Here is a 6,575-nt window from a genome sequence, read left to right as displayed (position 1 = left end):
GATTTGTGCTGCCAGTGGCGCACTGGAAATTGTTCGGTGTGCACCGAACACTGTCCGGTGCCCAGGCCGAGCACTCCACGAACTGGCCACTCTCGGGTTTTTTCGAGAGACGCTCCGCTATAATTCACTGGACTGTCCGGTGAGCCAACGGAGCAACGGTCAACTGTGTGCAACGGTCGACTGTGATGAACATTAAAAGTGTACAATACAGAAGTCAGAAGTCAGAGCTGCGAAGTCAGAACGCATCGGACTATCCGGTGTGCCACCGGACTGTCCAGTGCAGCAAGAGGACAAAAGACTTCAACGCTCAACCACTTCAAATCCCAACAGTCTGCTGACGTGGCAGGCACCTGTCAGTGAACAGTGCCATGTCCGGTGCACCACCAGACTATCTGGTGTGCCCATCGATAGCAACAGATAGAATAGTGGTTGGGGCTATAAATGCCCCAACCACCACCATTCAAGCATCCAAGCCTCCTACATTTCTCATTCAATACAAGAGGAAAGGCAAACACTCCAAAGACACAATTCAAGCATTCAATCCACTCCAAGCTCCAAAATCAACTCAATTGCTTAGAGACTTGAGAGAGGTTCATTTGTGTTCTTTTGTTGCTCTTGTTGCTTGGATTGCTTTCTCCTTCCCATTCTAATTGTTCTAAGTGCTTTATAAAGCTAGCAAGAGACACCTAAGTGTGTGGTGATCCTTGCGGGGTCTTAGTGACCCAAGTGATTAAGGAGTGATACCATTTTGAGAGAGGGAAAGGGTTGGAATAGACCCGGCCTTTGTGGCCTCCTCAACGGGGACTAGGTTCTTTGAACCGAACCTCGGTAAACAAATCATCGTGTTCATTTGTGTTGATCTCCACTTGATTTGTTTCCCTTTCTTTCCTCTCTCTAAAAGTTCCCTTGTTCATATTAATTTGAGTTGGCTCCCAAAGTTATCCGCATTGATTGAGCAACTCTTGGCAAGGAGAACTATCTTCCACACTCTGAATTATCTCTAACACTAACCCCGAACATAGTTTAAAATTTGTAAATTTCAGGTTTCGCCTATTCACCCCCTCTAGGTGACTTTCACGGTGCCCAGGACAAAGCACCTCACGAACTGGCCGCTCTCGGGTTTTTCCAGAGTCACTCCACTATAATTCACCGGACCGTCCGGTGAGCCAACGGAGCAACGGTCAACTGCTCCCAACGGTCGACTGCGGTGAACAGTGAACAATGGACATCGCATAAGTCAGAAGTCAGAACCGCGAAGTCAGAACGCACCGGACTGTCCGATGTGCCACCAGACTGTCTAGTGCCGCAAGAGGACAAAGAACTTCAACGGTCAACTTCTCTAAACCCCAACGGTCGCCTGACGTGGCACGCACCGGACTGTCTGGTGTGCCCATCGACAGCAACGAATGGAATAGTGGTTGGGGCTATAAATACCCCCAACCACCACCATTCAAGCCATCCAAGTTTTCAGCCCTTCACATTCAATACAAGGGCAAAAGCATACACTCCAAGACACAATCAAAAGATCAAATCCTCTCTAAGCCTCAAAATCAACTCAATTGTTTAGTGACTTGAGAGAGGGTGTTTTGTGTTTCTTTTGTTGCTCTTGTTGCTTGGATTGGTTTCTTCCTCTCACTCTAACTCTTCTAAGTGCTTTGTAAAGCTAGCAAGAGACACCTATTTGTGTGGTGATCCTTGCGGGGTCTTAGTGACCCGAGCGATTAAGAAGAAGCACTCGACCGATTTGTGTGGCCGATTGAGAGAGGGAAAGGGTTGGAATCGACCCGGCCTTTGTGGCCTCCTCAATGGGGACTAGGTTCTTTAGAACCAAACCTCGGTAAACAAATCACCGTGTTCATTTGTGTTGATCTCCACTCGATTTGTTTATCCCCTCTCCTCTCTCTCTCTCTCTCTCTAAAGTTCCTTTGCTCATATCGATTTGAGTTTGCTCCAAAAGTTATCCGCATCAATTGAGCAACTCATAGCAAGGAAAACTATCTTCCGCACTCCAAATTATTTCTAACACTGACCCTGGGGCATAGTGTGTGTTCAAAGTTTATAATTTTCAAGTTTCACCTATTCACCCCCTTCTAGGCGACTTTCAAGTGTCACAACCGGATTTAAGGGCAAACTCGGATGTGAATAAAATGTGTGTTATGATCAAGTCTCACACATATGATGACTCATGGTACAAAAATCAATGTCACATCTTTATTATATAATAGGGGTTCTGTATAAAATAGTTAAATAATTACATCATATGACGATAACGACCCTTCGCAACCATAGTTGACTAGGAGACGATGGTCTAGACCTCTCACGAACTCATCACATTATCCTTCATACTCCTCATCTTGCGGTACCTGTTCTTGACTTGGGTGTGAGTACAACAAAGGTGAGCTCACATAAGTTCATCATTCAACAAGTTGTGGGAATATTGTGCATCAGCTCACTTACGGTGGGGACTCATGTGAAGTGTAAGGCTTACCAACAAATAATGGTTAAGTCTTAGCATTGCTTTTTATAAGTTGGTCAAATTTTATTAGCAATTACTAATTATAAGCGTACACCAACCCAATTAAATAATTGATCATAATTGATAAAAAATCACACAATGCAATGCAATATAAAGTTTAATTCTATAATTACTCATGTGAGGGTCTGAGCCGCTCATGATCGTGAGCACGGCTGATATACCAGTTTTACACTCTGTAGAGGTTAAGCATCTTTACCCACAAGACATGTTTCCCGTTTAGCCAGAGTTTGCATGACCCTTAGACACTCCCAAGGTAAATGGCTAGGGATCCACAACGAGGCTTTTCCAAAATTTCACTAGATGAGAGAACCCGCTACGGATTCTGGACCGAAGGTGATATAGGAATCCCTCGTCCGAAAAGCTATCCAGACAATCCGACCCAAGGATCTCCCTATGCCTACACTCCTCACTCCACTTGCCCCTTTCGGGAAAAGATTAAGTCACACTAGTTTTCCTAATTAATCAGCCAAGGACGTCCCATTCCACCCTTGTGGTAGCACTGTTTTCCCGGGTGGTCGCTCCATGTTCCAATTAACACAATAATCGTATCATGAACAATAATTAAACCACAATAAAATGGAGCATGATCATAATTTAGATATCATAATAATCCCAAAACTAGGTAGAGCAATAGCAAGCCTACCCAATAGTTCATTTATTTGCATAGTGTAGGGTGAACAAACTAGGGTAACCTATTAGGTCCCATCAAATTAACCTGAACATGTCACAGTGATTAACATGAACATTATTAGGTAAAAAAAGTGATCTAGGGCGCAACTTGCCTTTTTTATGCAACTCCAGGTACTTCTCCAATTTAAGCTTCAATTTCCCGTCACCTCACTTCTATTCGTAACAATACATATAGATAGACATAGGATAGGTAAAATAACATTATACCAAACATATAAACAATATTGTGTGATAATATTCTACGCATCGAAACGAAATTGTAGGTTCGAGAATCATTAAAATTGGAGTTATGGTTGAAAAGATATTGTTCTCAGAAGATTTTGGTGATTGGACAGAAAAATTATGTTCTATGTTGATTAATATAAGTCATATGAGAAATATAGAGAAATAAATATGTTAACTTTATTATCAATTATAACTTGATTAGAAATAATATTTTAGTCAAATTATAGATGGATCAATTTAATCATATTAACTTCGACTAGAAAAGTAAATCTGATAAACATTGTTTTAGACAAATATTATCTTTCAAACCACTAAAACAAGTGTTGTTAATGCGTAGGCAATTCTAATACGAAGCTAACACAACTTGAATGGATCAAATCGGAGCTACAACACAAAAGATATGAATCTAATTAGATTTGGATTGGTTTTGTATTAGAAATCTATGTCTAGTGATCTGTTTGTGAGAAAATCATGACTTAAATGTAATTACTAGTGTAAATGGGAGGGATCAGGTGTAAAGTTGTTACCCCAGGACGGTGGGTTGAGGTTCCAAAAAGGCTAGGGTCCACATTTGCAAAGATGCGGACTTATGTGTAATGGTCTTTGTATAGTAGTGAATTGCAGGTGAAATAGAAACAAGGTCAGGGGCTCTTCTGCATTATTCCAAGGCCAAAGGGGTATCACATTACATCAGCCGCACGATTGCGATCTGGCGGCCTAGATTAGATTGGCTTGGTTATGAAATGGTATCCAATCCCAACCATCTGATCCCGGATCCACGGCCCAGACATCAAATAATTGAGATCTCCTCGGATCCACGCAATCGAAGATCTATGGTCATATCTAATTGGAAGCGGAGGGGTATGGGATCTTCTAATCTGGTCCGCTCTTTTTCAGATCTATGATGCTCACCTTACCCTGCTGAACCTAGCGCACAGACGGGTGACACCGCCGGCCTCCACGGCTATGCATCACCGGTGCGTGACACTCCTAACGCCCTAGGGCTCCGCTTCCAAGGACGATAGGTGCTATGTGAAGTAGAGAATACCGTGAAACTGTATAAGGGGTTCTTATCGTAGGATAAATCAGTGAAGTTTGCTGGCCACAGTGCAATGCGATTCGACAGCAAAATCCAAGTCCAGCGAGCATTTCACGCTATTCCGTGGTTTCACCTGTCGATTTGAGGATTGCAGCATCATCTTCATGGGCACGCCAAGCTCCCGACTCCATCGCTGGTCTTCGAACGCCGGTCGTTGACGAGGTCAACACCGGGGCCTCTACAACGCGGACCCAGGGAGCAGCAATGGACGGAGGGAGGGACGGTGTGCGTGGTTATCTATATAATCCCGATGGAATGAGCTAGAAGCCTGTCTGCCGAGCAGGGAAGATGGAGGCAGTTACAAAGTATTTCAATTAACCGGGCACTGTTACACGGCAGAGAAGAAGAACCTGACAACACGGTCCCACATGGCGGTGAGGGCCAATGCACGTGAAGCTAAGCGCCTGACGAGTGGCCCCAACTGGTAGCAAGAGGCTTTGAAGATAGCGGAGGCCAAAAAATGGTAGGTAACTTATGCTTTTAATACCCTCTTACTACTCTCGTGTGCCACACAGTTTCATTAAAAATGTTAGATGCCCTGAGGTCTCTAGGAGACGAAACGAAGGCAAGGATGGGTGCAGAATCTTTGCAGAATGGACTTTTAGAAGATCGGAACATGGAAAAATTGGAGGAAATCACCTTAGTGACCAGTTATTAATTCACCCCTTTTGTGAATCCCCTTTCATAAAAAGAAGCATGCTTGAGTTATTATTTTATCAACAATGCAATTCTCATTTGCTCCTTACTCTTTGGGCTTGTTTGGTTCAGCTTTTTTCTGACCAGCTTTTCTGAGAAACTAGTTGTGGAGAGAATCTGGCTGTGGGAAGAATCTGAGTATTGTGTGGATTACGTGCGGAGGGAGATGAAGTGTGGTACAAAGGGTCCAGGATCTAGAAAGGAACAGATTCCTATTATCGTGACGATTCGACCGATTTTATGTTCATGTTAATTTTGTAAGGTTTTTAACAAAGCGATTCTTATAGAAGCTAACCGAAAAGCTGGGGGCGTTTGACAATCTACAACAACTTCTGGTGGCCAGAAGCTGGAAAAAGCCCATTATTATCCTTGACTGAAAACATGAGAGCTGCAATGGAGAAGTTTTCTTGGCTTGATGTGTTCGGCTGTCAACCTTGTTGCTTGTTGATTGTTCAGATTTCAGTTCCATTCCGCCTTTGTCTGCAGTTTGGTTTAGTTTTCAGAAACTTTGTTCAGTCACTCGGTAATGATAATTTTTTATAGTTTTAGTTTCTAAATGTTGTACGGATGGCGCAGCATTACAAAAACATACATTAGTGTTGGCGTTTCGACCCCGGGGGGTCCCTGGACCGACGAGTAAAAATTGTCGCTGCGTATCCCAGCCCAGATGGGTTGGCGCGAGATGGAACAAACACGGCTCGTGTTATCCTGCGCTAGGGGGATGCGCTTGCAGTAGGGGTTACAAGCGCTCGCGAGGGAGAGAGAGAGAGAGTGGGCCAGTTCGTCAGCCCGTCCTACCGCGCGACGACCCTCCCGCATGAAGGCCCTGGACCTTCCTTTTATAGATGCAAGGAGAGGGTCCAGGTGTACAATGGGGGTGTAGCTATGCGCTAACGTGTCCGGCAGAGAGGTGCCTGAGCCCTATGTACATGCCAACGTGGCTGTCGGAGAGGTGCTAGTGCCCTGTGCACGCGGTATCGTGGCCGTCGGAGGAGCGCTTGAGCCCTGTAGAAGCACAACTGTCGGGGCTGATGGGACCTTGCTGACGTCTCCTTGCTTCCGTAGGGGGCTGAGAACCACCGTCGTCATGGACGCACGCGGGGAGCCATCATTACTTGTTACCGGGGCGAGCCTGGATGGGACACTGATCTTGTTCCCCCGTAGCCTGAGCCGGCTAGGGGTAGGGTAATGACGTACCCCCCCGTGGCGTGGTCGGTCCGAGCCCAAGGTCGGGCGAGGCGGAGACTCCTCCTGAGGCCGAGGCCGGGGTCGGGCGAGGCGGAGACCACCTTCCGAGGTCGAGGTTGAGGCTGAGCCCTGGGGTCGGGC

This window comes from Zea mays, chromosome 5 (genome assembly GCF_902167145.1).
Source record: "Zea mays cultivar B73 chromosome 5, Zm-B73-REFERENCE-NAM-5.0, whole genome shotgun sequence".
NCBI classification, from domain to species: domain Eukaryota; kingdom Viridiplantae; phylum Streptophyta; class Magnoliopsida; order Poales; family Poaceae; genus Zea; species Zea mays.
This window is presented reverse-complemented; position numbering follows the sequence as displayed.